We start from the raw sequence: 17,173 nt of genomic DNA, 5'->3' as shown, positions 1-17,173 counted from the left end.
GCACACACAGCCCTCATACTGCTGGCACATGACGTGTACTGATCTCTGCTCACCCTCCATGCCAGCCTGATGCCCCCAGCTCCCGCCCTCCCACTCACCACACAGTGACCGCAGCTCTGCCCTGATACCTGGAGATGCTGGACAGGATACCGGAAGTAGGAGCCGAGGGCGCTCTAGTGATGTCACGAGCACGTGATCAGTCACATGTGTGGGAGGAGCCTTCCGTGTAGTGAGGGGTATGAGGAGGAAAGGCAGAGAGAGTGCGGTGTGTGGGGATGGACGGTTATACCTGTACTGTGCACGGAGCCGTGTGTGTATATAGGGAGCCGAGCATACATGTAGCAGAGCTGTGTGTGTGTATATAGGTATCCGTGCATACATGTAGCAGAGCTGTGTGTATATAGGTATCCGTGCATACATGTAGCAGAGCTGTGTGTATATAGGTATCCGTGCAGACATGTAGCAGAGCTGTGTGTATATAGGTATCCGAGCATACATGTAGCAGAGCTGTGTGTGTATATAGGTATCCGTGCAGACATACAGCAGAGCTGTGTGTGTATATAGGTATCCGTGCATACATGTAGCAGAGCTGTGTGTGTATATAGGGAGCCGAGCATACATGTAGCAGAGCTGTGTGTGTATATAGGTATCCGTGCAGACATACAGCAGAGCTGTGTGTGTATATAGGTATCCGTGCAGACATGTAGCAGAGCTGTGTGTGTATATAGGGAGCCGAGCAGACATGTAGCAGAGCTGTGTGTGTATATATGTATCTGAGCATACATGTAGCAGAGCTGTGTGTGTGTGTATATAGATATCCGTGCAGACATGTAGCAGAGCTGTGTGTATATAGGTATCCGTGTATACATGTAGCAGAGCTGTGTGTGTATAGGTATCCGTGTATACATGTAGCAGAGCTGTGTGTGTATATAGGGAGCCGAGCATACATGTAGCAGAGCTGTGTGTGTGTATATAGATATCCGTGCAGACATGTAGCAGAGCTGTGTGTATATAGGTATCCGTGCAGACATGTAGCAGAGCTGTGTGTATATAGGTATCCGTGCAGACATGTAGCAGAGCCGTGTGTGTATATAGATATCCGTGCATACATGTAGCAGAGCCGTGTGTGTATATAGGTATCCGTGCATACATGTAGCAGAGCCGTGTGTGTATATAGGTATCCGTGCAGACATGTAGCAGAGCTGTGTGTGTATATAGGTATCCGTGCATACATGTAGCAGAGCCGTGTGTGTATATGGGTATCCGTGCATACATGTAGCAGAGCTGTGTGTGTGTATTTAGGTATCCGGGCATACATATAGCAGAGCTGTGTGTGTATATAGGTATCCGTGCATACATGTAGCAGAGCTGTGTGTGTGTATATAGATATCCGTGCAGACATGTAGCAGAGCCGTGTGTGTATATAGGTATCCGTGCATACATGTAGCAGAGCTGTGTGTGTATATAGGTATCCGTGCAGACATACAGCAGAGCTGTGTGTGTATATAGGTATCCGTGCATAGATGTAGCAGAGCTGTGTGTGTATATAGGTATCCGTGCATAGATGTAGCAGAGCTGTGTGTGTATATAGGTATCCGTGCATACATGTAGCAGAGCTGTGTGTGTATATAGGTATCCGTGCAGACATACAGCAGAGCTGTGTGTGTATATAGGTATCCGTGCAGACATACAGCAGAGCTGTGTGTGTATATAGGTATCCGTGCATAGATGTAGCAGAGCTGTGTGTGTATATAGGTATCCGTGCAGACATACAGCAGAGCCGTGTGTGTATATAGGTATCCGTGCAGACATACAGCAGAGCTGTGCAGCTGAGCTGTGTATAGGGAGAGCTGTCAGCTGAGTACATTGTCCATACACACTGGCCTATATTGTCTGTCACCTCCAATACCCCGAGCCACAGCACTATGTGCAATGTTATATTCCTGCTGTAATATAGTGGTCCCCTCCTGTATATAGTATATAGCTGAGGTTAGTGGTCCTCTCCTGTATATAGTAAATAGCTGAGGTTAGTGGTCCCCTCCTGTATATAGTATGTAGCTGAGGTTAGTGATCCCCTCCTGTATATAGCTGAGGTTAGTGGTCCTCTCCTGTATATAGCTGAGAATAGTGGTCCCCTTCTGTATATATAGAGGTTAGTGGTCCCCTCCTGTATATAGCTGAGAATAGTGGTCCCCTCCTGTATATAGCTGAGGTTAGTGATCCCCTCCTGTATATAGCTGAGGTTAGTGGTCCCCTCCTCCTGTATATAGCTGAGGTTAGTGGTCCCCTCCTGTATATAGCTGAGGTTAGTGGTCCCCTCCTGTATATAGCTGAGAATAGTGGTCCCCTCCTGTATATAGCTGAGGTTAGTGATCCCCTCCTGTATATAGCTGAGGTTAGTGGTCCCCTCCTCCTGTATATAGCTGAGGTTAGTGGTCCCCTCCTGTATATAGCTGAGGTTAGTGGTCCCCTCCTGTATATAGCTGAGAATAGTGGTCCCCTCCTGTATATAGCTGAGGTTAGTGGTCCTCTCCTGTATATAGCTGAGGTTAGTGGTCCCCTCCTCCTGTATATAGCTGAGGTTAGTGGTCCCCTCCTGTATATAGCTGAGGTTAGTGGTCCCCTCCTGTATATAGCTGAGGTTAGTGGTCTCCTGTATATAGCTGAGGTTAGTGGTCCTCTCCTGTATATAGCTGAGGTTAGTGGTCTCCTGTATATAGCTGAGGTTAGTGGTCTCCTGTATATAGCTGAGGTTACTGGTCCCCTCCTGTATATAGCTGAGGTTAGTGGTCCCCTCCTGTATATAGTATATAGCTGAGGTTACTGGTCCCCTCCTGTATATAGCTGAGGTTAGTGGTCCCCTCCTGTATATAGCTGAGGTTAGTGGTCTCCTGTATATAGCTGAGGTTAGTGGTCCCCTCCTGTATATAGCTGAGGTTAGTGGTCCCTTCCTGTATATAGAGAGGTTAGTGGTCTCCTGTATATAGCTGAGGTTAGTGGTCCCCTCCTGTATATAGCTGAGGTTAGTGGTCTCCTGTATATAGCTGAGGTTAGTGGTCCCCTCCTCCTGTATATAGCTGAGGTTAGTGGTCTCCTCCTGTATATAGCTGAGGTTAGTGGTCCCCTCCTGTATATAGCTGAGGTTAGTGGTCCCCTCCTGTATATAGCTGAGGTTAGTGGTCCCCTCCTGTATATAGCTGAGGTTAGTGGTCCCCTCCTGTATATAGCTGAGGTTAGTGGTCTCCTGTATATAGCTGAGGTTAGTAGCCCCCCCCCCCCCCCCCCCCATTTAGTATATAGTATATATAGAGGGTAGTCCCTGCTGTGTGCCAAAATAGCAGTATACAGTCACTTATAAGGTACTGCTGTACAAATTGCATAAAAGATTTTGGGGTGCATATACCCCATGTTCCTTATGTAAATTTGTAGTTTTCAGACCAATGTGCATAGTATTAAGAAAATTGTAAATTTTCATTTGCTAAAGACTTTCTTCTAACTCCTATGGATGAAGGTTCAAAAATTAGAAATTAGTTAATGTTTGCATAACAAATTTTAGAGCGCGTCTTCTCCACCACGTAAGAAAATGTCATCTGAAATGATAAATTATTGGAATAATTTTTATTTTTAATGCTGCAGCCATATATCCAATGTTAGCTGACAATGACAATGCTTTTCAATCGCTTCCTAACTCAGCTGCACTCTTTATGGTGTCAACGTGTAAGTGACAACTACATCCAGCAGAGGGCAGCACAGTAGTGGCTTTTATTTTTATGCTTCTTTTTAGTCTGGGATACATGCTTAGTTTTCAGCAACCATGATAATGCAGATGTATTATTATTATTATTACTATTACATCTGGTATTTGTCATGTTTTTAACCCTTACATGACTAGTGTATGTGTAAATACTGGGCCTGGCATGTGAAAATCATTCCATTTCTGATATGCGTAATGAAGAGGGATTCTCTGTAAAGATGATCATTTAAACCTTATACCTTAAATTTATCAGATACTGTAAAAAAAAAAAATTACATTATATGGGGTCAAAAATTTGGCCTTGACAGAAATGTTCCCATGCAGACGGTCCGGGTCTTCAAAATGAGAATAGTAAGAAGACATCGGGCCTCATTTACTAACAATGCGCCAATTTTAAGTTGTTATGCTGTCTGTATTTTTCATGTCCAATTCATTAATATGTCCCATTGCCCTTAGTAAATCTGGAAAACTTTTCACAGGAAAAAACTATATACCTCCTCCCGTGACATCACTCCCACAAAACACCAGTGACTGTCTGTCTGCCATCTCTTTGTCCTCCCTATATCTAAACGGATGCAAACAGATGAATGGATTTTCAGTGGCAGAAAAGTCTATTACAAATCTTTCATGTGTGAACTCGCTCTTAGAACCATCTTCGATGTCATCTCTGTGCTTACTGGCATAGACTGTGGAATATTTAAAGGGCGGTACTGCTCCATAGGCAGCATGTATTCCTACAGAATGGAACATTTCAGGTGTCATTGGATACGTAGGCAATCGTAGAACATGGAGTTGGGATTACGGGCACGGTACACGTATGTGCAGAAGGGTAAAGCTCCTGACTAGCAGCTGAACCATTATAACTGTTCAGTACTGTATGCTGAGGGTATACAGGCAACAACAGTGATACATTTCCATAGATCAGTCATGCCCTGTCCTTTATAATGATCCAATAGCTGACGTGTTTAATAAAGCAGCTCAGACGTGGCGCTAGGAGCAATCCTCCTACTATGCCGGATCATACCATGATTAATTACACCCCTCTCCAGTCTAGCAGGGTCCCTTGAGTGAAGGGGCTGGGATTGCCTGAGTGGTTGGCCGTATCCTCCAGCTATTAATGTTCGGCTGATTTGTAATTTAACAATATCTCGCAGCCTGATTTATTAGCTGTGCGCTTGTAGATAAGCAACTGTGGTGTACAAAATGGAATCGAATTAGACTGTTCATTTGTCAAAAACGTCCAAAGCCGCACTGCTAATTCATTGAACCCCTGAATTATACCTGATCCCGCCTCTCCAGGTATTCAGCAGCCAGAATGAACGGCCTCAGTCCTGCCAAGATACAGATCATGTCATTACAGATGTCACTACATGCGGCTGACATCATAACAATAGTCAATAGCGGTATCTGAAGGTCGTAAAGCCGTGTAAATCTCTGAAATTGTTCAGTAATGGTAGGGGGCAAAGGGGTAGGAGCATAGTGTAATAATCAGATAGCTTATAAAGAAGATTGCAATTTAAAGGGGCTCTTCAGGTTTGTTCAAAAACATTTAACAAAACCAATTTTCTTCCCGAAAGATTGCGCAGGTGCACTGACATAGTATACAGCACGTGGTAACCATAAACATATTTATGGTGCGTTCACACCTACAGGATCTGCAGCAGATTTGATGCTTTGTTCAGTTATTTAAATGAAATCTGCTGCAGAAATTCAGCTGCAGATCCTGTAGGTGTGAACGCACCATAAAAGGTGCTGTGTGTGAGTACCGGGGACTTCTGATCCTAAGGCTGGACAATAATTGTGCAGAGGATTCACCCGGGGACCATCGAGGATAATCCAGGACTATGTCCATTAAAGGAGAAGTCCAGACGTTTTTGGTCAGGAGTATGAACTTACCTCTCCCCGTGCCCACGGTGAGCGACAGGACCAGCCTTGTGACCCTTGCCGGAAGGCATTTTTACCCCAGTTGTAATGACTGGCCGCTTAGCCAATTAGTGACTGGAGTGGCTTTCAGTCCCAGTCACTGACTAGCTGAGCGGCCAGTCTATCAGCCAGGTTGTGTCAGCGCCGGAGATCTTGGAGCACAGCAGGGGTTCCGAGGATGGTCCTGCCGCTCACGGCAGGGAGAGGTAAGTTCATACTCATGATCATATTCCCCCTGCCAGCTGCCAAATTTCAAAATGGACAGACTTCTCCTTTAAAAGCCTTCTGTTTACTGTAGTCAAAAGTCCAAAAAAATTACATACTGGGTGATCGCTCACCTATGTTAAAATGACACTGCCATGGTAGCCTAGAACAAGAAGCTCGGCTGCGTCAGTGCGCCCGTGCTGTTTCAGATCACTCCAGGGCTGAATAGGGGATTGGGGGAGGTGGGCCGGATATGGGTGGATTGCCGCACGAGGGCGACCCAAAAGCCCCGGCCAGCTTTCCCCTCTAATGCTTATCAATGGAGGGGTCTGGCAGGGGAAGGGCTTAGTAATGGCTTACTGGGCACAACTAACACCACAGGAATGGTGCTGAGGATGAGGAGTAAGAGACACCTTCATCCTCAGCGCCACATGCCCACTAACCTGCTGATAGTTCCCCTTTAACTTCTTTCACTGGTATAAACGGTGCATCCAGTTTCCACATCACTAAACTCTTCAAATATTAGTAAGGCTATGTTCCCACAGCGTAAGAGACCGGCCGTTCTGTGACCCAGCCGGGTCATGGAACGGCCGGTCTCTAAAAAAAAAAAAAAAACCATCCGGATGATCTTTTAGGCTGCAGGGTTCTGATCTGTGCGCTCCTGTATTAGAACACTCCACTGCACGCTATCTAGCAAGCGGCCGGAGCCGCTCGCTCTATAGTGTGCACTGACATGGTTTTCTGCGGCCGCTATTCACTGAATGTCAGTTGTTTGCAGTGCCGCGGGAGATCCCGGCTGCAGCGTATACTATGTGTATACGCTCCAGCCGGGATCCAATAGAGGAACAGGCAACGTATCTTTTCGCAATAAGTACGTCCGTTGTTGCCGATTTCAACAACGGACGTACTTTTCTGATAATATAGCCTAAAACTGTATTCATTTTTTTTCCAACAATGCTAAAATAAAATTTCCTAAATCCGCCCCCCCCCCCCCCCCCCCCCGCAGAGGTTTACACCCCTATAATAATAACCGACACACCGGATTGCCCGTCCTATGCCGAGAAGCCATTATACAATCATGAAACATATAGAAAGGTAGTTGCATTGCAGTTTTATTGTAACAAGCATTTCAAGCCGATAAAAAAAAAGTTCACATAATTCTGCCAGATTTACAGACTGTAAATCCCACAATAACAGAGAGTGTATTGAATAGAAGCACAATACACGGCCGTCATACAAGCCACTAGATGGCTTAATCAATAAGAGATTTTTTTAGCTAAGCCCTGTGACCTTTGGATGATATTGTCGATTAGAGTCCCATTTCCATATCTCCAAGGACTGTGCTAGAAGATGAATGGTTAGGATAATGTTTCTGCAGAAGAGGAGCCATTAACACTCGAGAATCAACACACAAAAAGGTCAAGGAACTAATTCAGCCCTATAATTGCCCTATATACTGAAATATATACTACAATACAGGGCCCGTGTGGGGCTGGAATATTCAAGAAGAGGAGGAAAATGTGAAACAAACACCGACTTACAGCAAACTGCTACGGAGGATACGTATCAGGCCGCCATTTATTCTTCCAATTTAGTAAGAAATTTTTAAGTTGTTATGAAACAGAAAAAGGATTGAAAGGGTGTTTTTATATACACAGTGGTGCCTTGGATTACGAGAATAATTCGTTCTGGGGCTGTGCTTGTAATCCAAATCCACTCTTAAACCAAAGCAAATCTTCCCATAAGAAATCACTCATATACAGACAATTGGTTCAACACCCCATGTAGAACAGATGAAACAAACATGAAACATGAAACAAACAGCAGAATCTGTGATATTATAAGTTACTGTACAGTATAGCGATCAGCATGTGGTGTATAATGTATAGTAACAGCATAACCCTGATAACACAGCAGCAGTTTGTAGATACAGGATGGAGCTGCAGATCCCCATAATGCAGTAGTGTAGTACAATAGGCTAGAATAGAGAAGCAGGGCTGCTGTCAGAGGTCTGTGTGGTCACATGACAGCAATGGGGAAGGGAGGGGTGTATTCAGCAGGAAATGAGAATCACAGAGCTGTGCAGGAGAAAAGAGACAGAAACTTTATATACGGCAATGAGTATAGCTGAATGTAAGTGTAGACACATTATATACAGCAGTGTGAATGGTTAAGTGTGAGTGCAGGTACATTATATCAGCAGTGTGGATAGCTGAGTGTGAGTGCAGACACATTATAGCAGCAGTGTGGATAGCTGAGAGTGAGTGCAGACACACTATAGCAGGAATGGAGAGGATGGGAAACACAAGGGCTGACAGAGACTACAGGGAGCATGAAGGAATGAGCAAGACTTATGTAGGCAAAGTATAGCACCGCTCTTTGTCCAGGGATAGAGGGGTTATAGCTATAAAGAAATGACCTCCACACTCCTGTCCCCTGATGCAAGCCCCAGCCTGAAGTGGATCTGCCATGATTTGGAAGATGAGGGAGACTTTCTGGGTTGAGTACAGGACTGTAGACCATCCTGTGCGTGCCATGCTCAACCCCCACTTGCCCTCCCACTCAGTACAGGGAGCTCTTACACCAAAGCAATGCTCTTAAACCAAGTTACAATTTTGAAAAACTGTGAGCTCTTCACCTATCTTCACCTCTTGAGAGATATTTTTGAGGTGATATTTAGCATGTCCACAGTTAAAACTTTGATAGGTATTGTGTAAGGGAACCTGGAATCGACAGTGTGAGCTCTAGCACTAGCCCCACAAGACTGTCCCTGCTTATTTGTCAGCCCAACCCTAGGTGGTTGTGAGAATTGGGCAACGGTCCCTGCACCGGGTAAGTGACACACAGAACGAGACATGGCAGACAAACACAATAAGGAATTGTCACGCAGATACAGGTCTCAAGCAATGTCCAAGAGCACAATCTTCCTATGAGATGCCAGAGTCCCAGTCCAGAGCAGGATTGGACCAGCGCTCTGATCTCCAGACCACACAGAACGTAGTGTGCAAAAAATAATAAACTTGTACATACCTCTCAGCGCTCTCTGATGTCCTGCTAGCTTTGGCGTGTTCCCCACAGTGTCTGAAGTGACAGGCCGCCCCGCCAATCACTGGCCACAGCGCTGTCCTGGTAATTGGCCTGTCACTTCAGAAACTGCGAGGAGTGGGCTGAAGCTATCAGGACATCAGAGAGCGTGGAGAGGTATAAGTCTATTATTTTTCACTTATTAGCAGATCCAGCCTGTGTGAAACCTGTAGTTGGCGCCCTATGTGAAACCGCCTTCTGGCGCCCCCTACCCCCCAAACACACTAATATATATATATATATATATATATATATATATATATATATATTTATATATGTCCCTGCGGCTGTGCTGTTTCTGCAACAAAGTAGCTTTTCTTTTCCAATTTTAGACAACCCTATTAAAGGAGTTATCCAGGATTCAAAAAGGCATGGCTACTTTCTTTCATAAACAGCTCCATCCAAGTCCTCAGGTTGTGTGTGGTATTACAACCCAGTTTCATTGATGTGAATAGAGACAAGCTGTAATACCACATACAACAAAAAAATAATAATACATTAACATAAGACAATACTCAACTAGATATAAGCAGTATGCCCTATACATGCCCCCAAATAGTAGTCAGGCAGCTCTGTTCCACCATATAAGCAGGTAGCTGTAGGTAGGTAGTTATAGGTAGCTGTGGTAGTTGTAGGTAGGTAGTTGTGCGTAGTTGTAGGTAGGTAGTTGTGCGTAGCTGTGGGTAGCTATAGGTAGGTAGTTGCGGGTAGCTATAGGTAGGTAGATGTGGGTAGCTGTAGGTAGGTAGCTGTAGGTAGTTATAGGTAGGTGTAAGTAGATAGCTGTAGGTAGGTAGTTATAGGTAGCTGTGGTAGTTGTAGGTAGGTAGTTGCGGGTAGCTGTAGGTATGTAGTTGTGCGTAGCTGTAGGTAGGTAGTTGTAGGTGGCTGTAGGTAATTATAGGTAGCTGTTGGTAGGTAGTTATAGGTAGCTGTGGTAGTTGTAGGTAGGTAGCTGTAGGAAGGTAGTTGTAGGTAGGTAGCTGTAGGAAGGTAGTTGTAGGTAGCTGTAAATAGTTGTGAGTAGCTATAGGTAGGTAGTTGTGGGTAGGAAGTTGTGGGTAGCTGTAGGTAGGTAGTTATAGGTAGTTGTAGGTAGGTAGTTGTGGGTAGCTGTAGGTAGGTAGTTATAGGTAGTTGTGGGTAGGAAGTTGTGGGTAGCTGTAGGTAGGTAGTTATAGGTAGTTGTAGGTAGGTAGTTGTGGGTAGCTGTAGGTAGGTAGTTATAGGTAGCTGTAGGTAGGTAGTTATAGGTAGCTGTAGGTACTTGTGGGCAGCTGTAGGTAGGTAGTTATAGGTAGCTGTAGGTAGGTAGTTGCCACCCCCTCCCCTCTCCACTCCTGATGTAGGCACTGACAAACACATTTACAAAAAAAAGTGGAGGTAAATGTAATAAAAAATTGCAGGTATATTTGTTATCAGCGCTGCCCAAAAGATATCCAAAGATTGCCAAATGGAGTAAAACAAATAATTTATTCTTAAAAGCACAACTATTGACGCGTTTCGGAAACTATTAGGTTTCCTTTCTCAAAATAAGGTGCCTTATTACCTTATTTTGAGAAAGGAAACCTAATAGTTTCCGAAACGCGTCAATAGTTGTGCTTTTAAGAATAAATTATTTGTTTTACTCCATTTGGCAATCTTTGGATATCTTTTGGGCAGCGCTGATAACAAATATACCTGCAATTTTTTATTACATTTACCTCCACTTGTCCTTACGGGCCCCTCTTTTCTTGGGAGTATCCCGTCCTGGGTATTATCAGCTATAGCAGCCAACATCCTAGCCACTGGAAATCCCGGACCCTCTACAGGACCGTCTACCATCAGTACCCCCACGGCCTGTGAGGGGAGACAGGCATAAAGCCCAAGGGGCACAAAGGTGAGCAGCCTTCTATCCTCCATCTCTTCCTGTTTATTTGTCAGTATTACACGAGGCGCCGGGCCCTCTCTCTCTTTTTATTTCCTTTATTTCATATACAAAAAAAAACAGACACTTTAACCAGGCTCCCCGCCGTGCGTCTCCTCTCAGCTCGGCGGACGTCGCTCTATTGACGTCACTCGGCTGCCAGGACGCTGGCGATCAGCCATAGAGGCGCCCGGGCAGAGAGAGGCAGCTCTGCATACATACTTATCTTTGGTGTAGAAAGGAACGCTGTATGTCTGCAGGAGCGCCATAAGAAACCACTGTAGGAGCAGTGTGCCGGGCGGCCAGCTGGGGGAGCGATCAGGGCGGACAGACATACACAACACGACATGTTGTGTATGTCTCTCTCTGCCCGGGCGCCTCTATGGCTGATCGCCCTGCGCCCTCCTCCTATAGTGTGCCTGCTCTCCTGCAGACAGAGACAGCACACATTTCTATAGCTAGATGTGCAGCTGTCTCTGTCTCTTCTGCCCGAGCGCCCCCCCGCTGGCCAGGAGTGATGCGCCCTGTGCAACCGCACAGGTCGCACCCTCCAAAGGCCAGCCCTGCTTATTAGGCAAGGGCTGTACGGACATCGGACAACCCACAACATAACATCTTGCATGGAGCCCCAGAACGAGGGAGATTGACAGTCATCTTCATGCTTCAGCTCACCATGTGCAGGATAACGTAGTAGAGTGAATGGTTTCCCAATGTAGGACTGGGCTACACCACCAGCTGGGCAATCATGGCAAAAGGAAATCCACAGCTCCAAATAAAGTCCAAAAGTTTATTGGGTGTCCATAAAATGCATACAAAACTTTAAAATACACTCCGTCGCGTTTCGGGATGGTCTCCCTTAATCATGGCAAGATAACATGTGTAACAATACTACATATATATAGGACACATAATATCATGTTGTTGCTAAAGTCTCACCCACCTAGCAGGTAAACATGATCCCATGTAAATTACACCTGTCAGGGGCAACACGCTACATGACATATACAACAGAATTAAATCTTCCATTTTGCGCTAATAGTTGTTGCCTTCTCAACAAGCTGCTTGCCTATTGTCCTGTAGCCCATCCCAGGCTTGTGCAGGTCAACAATTTTGTCCTTAGACAGCTCGTAGGTCATGATGGACAGTTTGTAGTGTGATTGAATGTGTGGACAGGTGTTTTCTATTCAGGTAACAAGTTCAAAGAGGTGGCATTTACAGGCTCAGGGGTGGACACTGGGGCGTAGGGCATGGTCACATGCCCCTCAATGTCACCATCTTATGGATAGAGCAGAACAGCACAGCCTGGAGGAGGGGAGTCTGATTTTGGCTCTGTAAGGTACACAGGGAGCTGCTGTCAGTAAGGGCTGTGAGGACACTTAATAATACTGTACACTGAACTATTTTACTATAATTGATACAACCCCTTTAAGCACCTTAGGTTTTTCTGAATTGCCAAGGCCATTACATACAGTTTTGCCCAAACAGGACTAGGGCTGATAATGGGGGGTTCTGCACTGCACACACAGGCTCCTGTCTGTTCCCAGCAGTTTAACTCTTTACATGCCACGGTCAATTCAAACCATACTTGAAATTATAAAACTGCAATTTCAGAATACACCATGAGACAATTTGATACATTTTGCACAGATTAGAAAGGAGAAAGTGCAAGCTGAAAAAGTTTAAAAAGAAGTTAAGCCCCAATTACACGGGGCGATCAGAGGGAGCAAGCGAGCGCCGACAGCGATCGCTTGCTCCTCGTTCCCCGCTTGCTGCACTATTACATGCGCTGACAGTGAGCAGATAAGTGGGGGGGGGGGGCTCCCTGGACGATATTTAGATTGTCCGGGCAGCCCATATGAGATAGTGGTGGTCTGCTGTTTCTGCTCCTATTACACAGAACAATGGCAGCAGATCGTTGCTATCGCTATCTTTCTACATTGTCGGCTGATCGTTGCCCTTTTTTATGCGAAGCGGATTATAATAAGTTTGTTTTGGATGGTAGCCCGGGGCCCTGAGCTCCTGGGGGCCCATGGTCCCCCAAACAGACTTATACTTTCAGTGGTGTATTGTCTCCTGGCTACAGTTCTGCCACGATGTGCAAAAAAAGAAAAAAACACTGCCTTTTTTACCACAATTTTGCACAAATCATGGCGAAACTACAGCCCGGAGACAATGCAGCAACATTAGAGAACATACTGCAGGACCTTATCATGTGATAATGATGTCACCACAGGTCCTGTACAGTCTGCACTGTGGAGGAAAAAGGCTAAAGCTATTGCTGCCATAGTTACAGTGGCCCAAGCTTGGTGAACAGCCCGGGGCCTATGGTAAAGTCAGACCCAACCCCAACCATTCCAGATCCGGCGAGACAGTTCCAATTTAGGGGTAATGTCCCGCCATTCCAGGACGGCCCCCATGTGTCCCGCTCCCCACCGCACTGCCTACCGCCCCATAGGCGTACTGTCCCTAGATTTTAGTATGCCTGTGGGGCTGGGGGTAGTGTCGGCCTGGCCCCCAGGTGATATGCGCTCTGTGGGGATGTCCCGGGGATTCCCCAGCAGAGCGCGCATCAGTTACCCCTCAGTGTGCGCCGCCGGCCTGTACTTCAGGTAGAGGGAAGTACCAGCCCTGGCGCACGCTGAGAGGTCGCTGGCGCGTGCTCTGCTGGGGAATCCCGGGACATCCCCAGAGAGTTCGTATCAGCCAGGGGCCAGGCCGACAGGGTGAGAGAAGACAGCCACAGCTGGAGAGCGAGGTGTTAGGTAAGTTGTGGGCGGTTTTTTTTGACTGGGGAACATGTATTATGGGGACATGTACAAGGGGGCCATCTATAAGGGGGACAGGTATAAGGGGAACATGTATTAGGGGGAAATCTTTAAGGGGGACATGTACAAGGTGGCATCTGTAGGGGGGACATGTATAAGAGGGGGCAATCAATAAGGGGGACATCTATAAGGGGGGCAATCAATATGGGGGACCTGTACAAGGGGCATCTATAAAGGGGACATGTACAAGGGGCATCTATAAGAGGGATATGTACAAGGGGCATCTATAAGTGGGCAATCTATAAGGCGGACATGTAGAAGGGGCAAATCTATAAGAACGACATGTACAAGAAGCAATTTATAAGGGGGACATGTATAAGGGGCAATCTATAAGGGGGACATGTACAAGAGGGCCATCCATAAGGGGGATATGTATTAGTGGGCAATCTATAAGGGGGACATATATAAGGGAGCAATTTATAAGGGTGACATGTATAAGGGAGCAATGTAAAGGGATGACATGTATATGGGAGCAATCTATGAGGGGGATATGTATAAGGGAGCAATCTATAAGGGGGACATGTATAAGGGGCCAATACAGATGTGAAGTTTGTAGAGAGATGAGGATGGTGCCAGAGTGAGGAGCCTAATATGTCTGTCTGGCAGATTCTGTGGATTCGTGGCTCGGAGAAGTTCTCATGATGGCCCAGGGCAAATGAAGAAAAGAATGAAAAGGGAACAACTCTGATGAGAGAAGACATCCCCTGTGAGTCACTGGATATAACTGCACTGTAATGTATATGGTGTATAGAGCCTGTGTGTAGGGCCGGCTCTACCTCTATATGACTGTATGAGGTGATATTGATCCTTGTACAGTGGATTTTATTCAGTAGCAGTGATGGCATAAGAAAATCAGTGTTGTGCTACCCTGTGATTGTGGGAGAAGTGTTTTGGCGTGGTTATGGGCATGGTTTGTGACACGGGTGGGGTTAGGGGCATGTTTTTTTGTTTATTTGGGGTGTGCCTATGTCCCTCTTTGCACTCAGTCAAAGTTGGGAGGTATGGTAAAGTTAATCCACCCCTGGCAATGACCGGCAATCGCCTCGTGTAATATGGCCTATAAAAAAAAAAAAAAAAAGAGGCCCAAATAATAATACCTACCATTTCACTTGTGTGGCAGGATACCTTTTCAAAACTCTGTCTGCTGCCAGAAGCACCATAGACTGCAGTATAATACACTTACAATGCAGTCTATGGCGCTTCCGGCAGGTCCATACACCACTCACTTTAGAAGCGGAGTGCAGAGCCGACAGAAAAGGTATCCTGCCACACAAGTGAAATGATAGGTACCTTTTACATATGTAGTATAGAAAATGTTCTTCATTTTCTCAGTGCAAGTTCCTACAGGCCCCTATTTGTAGACAGTAGTAAAGTACTCGCAGACGGAACTCATATCTAATGAATGCTAAACACCATAGTACTCATCCATGAGATAGCTCCCTTTCCCAACCCGCCGTGATGTGGTGAGGAGTTCATTCTAGCTATTTGCCATTTCACTAGTATTTCATGATCTCATGGTTGGAGCAGACCGCTTTCTCCCTCAGGCACGTCTCGCATGTCTCATAAGTAGGGATAAGTGATATTTCCATGAAACAGCTGGGTACCGCGCTTTCAATTAGCAATAAAGTGACCGCAAAGCAATCCTATCCGTCACAAAGTGAGACTGGAGACCGGTCTCAACAAAGAAAATGGGAGGGCAAAGTTAGAGCAATTTAGACTTAAAGAAGATTACCCTCAGGAGTCAAATAGTTAAAGGTGTGCTTGTCTTACTGTGCGACTCAGACATTTTTGTGGTGGACCATCATTACAATCATTTCATCTGTTAAATCTATTATTATAATATCATTATGATTTTTTTTTATATATATATATGTATGTTATATTTATACTAGGCTTATAAGGTCATTAGGAAATTCATAGACACACATATACCATATAGAAGAAATACTCATAGTCCTATAAACCTTATACAATTGAAGCTGATGGTGACTTGTAGCTGATGGTCATGGGTGGTCACTAGAGGTCTACTGAAGAAGTATCCTATTAGCAGTGTTATGAGATATTGCTAGAATATAGTACTCTTACTGTGAGGTCCCAACCTTTAGGAAGCCAAGAATGAAGGTATGAATGTCCCTATGGCAGCTCGTCGACACGGCCGCACTCCTGGCCACCCACTGTGCAGAAGGCTGTGACATATCCTGGGGAGCCCGAGTATTGGTTTCAGTTTATGAGGATCAGTGTGGGTCAGCACCAGCAGAGTTTAGAAAAGAGGACTGTATATGACTAAGATATATACAAGCAGAGTATGTTTAAAGGTAGGGTCCACGCCTTACAGAATTAGTTATAATGTATACACAGTAAATGGTGTGTCAGCCAATCATTGGCCAGAGCAGTGACCTGCTTCCGGGACTGATTGGCGCTCATTTTCAGCACCTGGCATGAAATCGAGTGCCCGGGCTGCAAGAACAATCACTGTATCGTTCGTGCAGTCCTGGGAACTGAAATCACACATTTGTATATATCTGTGCTGTCAGTTTCCAGATAACAAGCAGTCTATACTTGTGATCCGGCATCTCCGGCTCTCTAGTCTCACTGGCTGTATCCTCAGGACTAGTAGGTTGAGGTGGCGGCTTGAAGATACAGCCGGCGGCCAGTGGACTGGAGAAGCCAGATCACAAGCAGCGTGGTAAGTATAGACTGCTTGTTATCTGGAAACTGACAGCACGGATATATACATATCAGTTTTCCTTTGTTGTCATTGGCCGCACAAACCCATTTACACAGGAAGATGTGTGGCCGACGGCGATGAATATAAATCGTGCTCAAACAGACAATGGGCAGAAGGTCAGGTGTTTTCCCGTCCTCAGCTTAATGCTGACACCTTTATAGGCCAATTATCAGCCACTAGAACGTTTCTAGCACCCCTCCTGGCCCATAATTCATGCCACCCTGAGCAACCCTGACAACCCCTTTAAGGATATGTTCCAACTCCTTTAAATGGGGCTGTTTGAGGATTATGTGCTAACATTTTAATACATGCTGGAGCTAAACTACAGCAATACCTTGTTTCGCTAAAAATAAGACCTTGCAGAGGTTTTGCTGAATAACTAAATATAAGGCTTCCCCCGAAAGTAAGACCTAGCAAAGTTACTGTTTAGAAGCATGCCCGCCGAACAGAACACCAAGACATGCAGCTGTGATTCTTTTTAGCCAGCCGCCATTGTCCCCTACCTTCACCATCCAATGCGGAGCAGCTGCATGCAGGACATGAAGACCATCACCTGCCGCCAACGTAAATGTGCAGGCAAGGCATCAGGAGGCCCATTGCCTGCTGCCATCCCTGTTGTCCCCTACTGCCACATGTGTAGTGGTGCACACAGTCCCATCGCCTGCCACCATCCTGTACGCTGTCCCTGCTGTGCTGTACAGGTGTGCTGTGGTGAGCTCCCCCTGGTGGCCATACCATTCGCTCTGTCC

This window comes from Dendropsophus ebraccatus, chromosome 11, assembly GCF_027789765.1.
Source record: "Dendropsophus ebraccatus isolate aDenEbr1 chromosome 11, aDenEbr1.pat, whole genome shotgun sequence".
NCBI classification, from domain to species: domain Eukaryota; kingdom Metazoa; phylum Chordata; class Amphibia; order Anura; family Hylidae; genus Dendropsophus; species Dendropsophus ebraccatus.
This window is presented reverse-complemented; position numbering follows the sequence as displayed.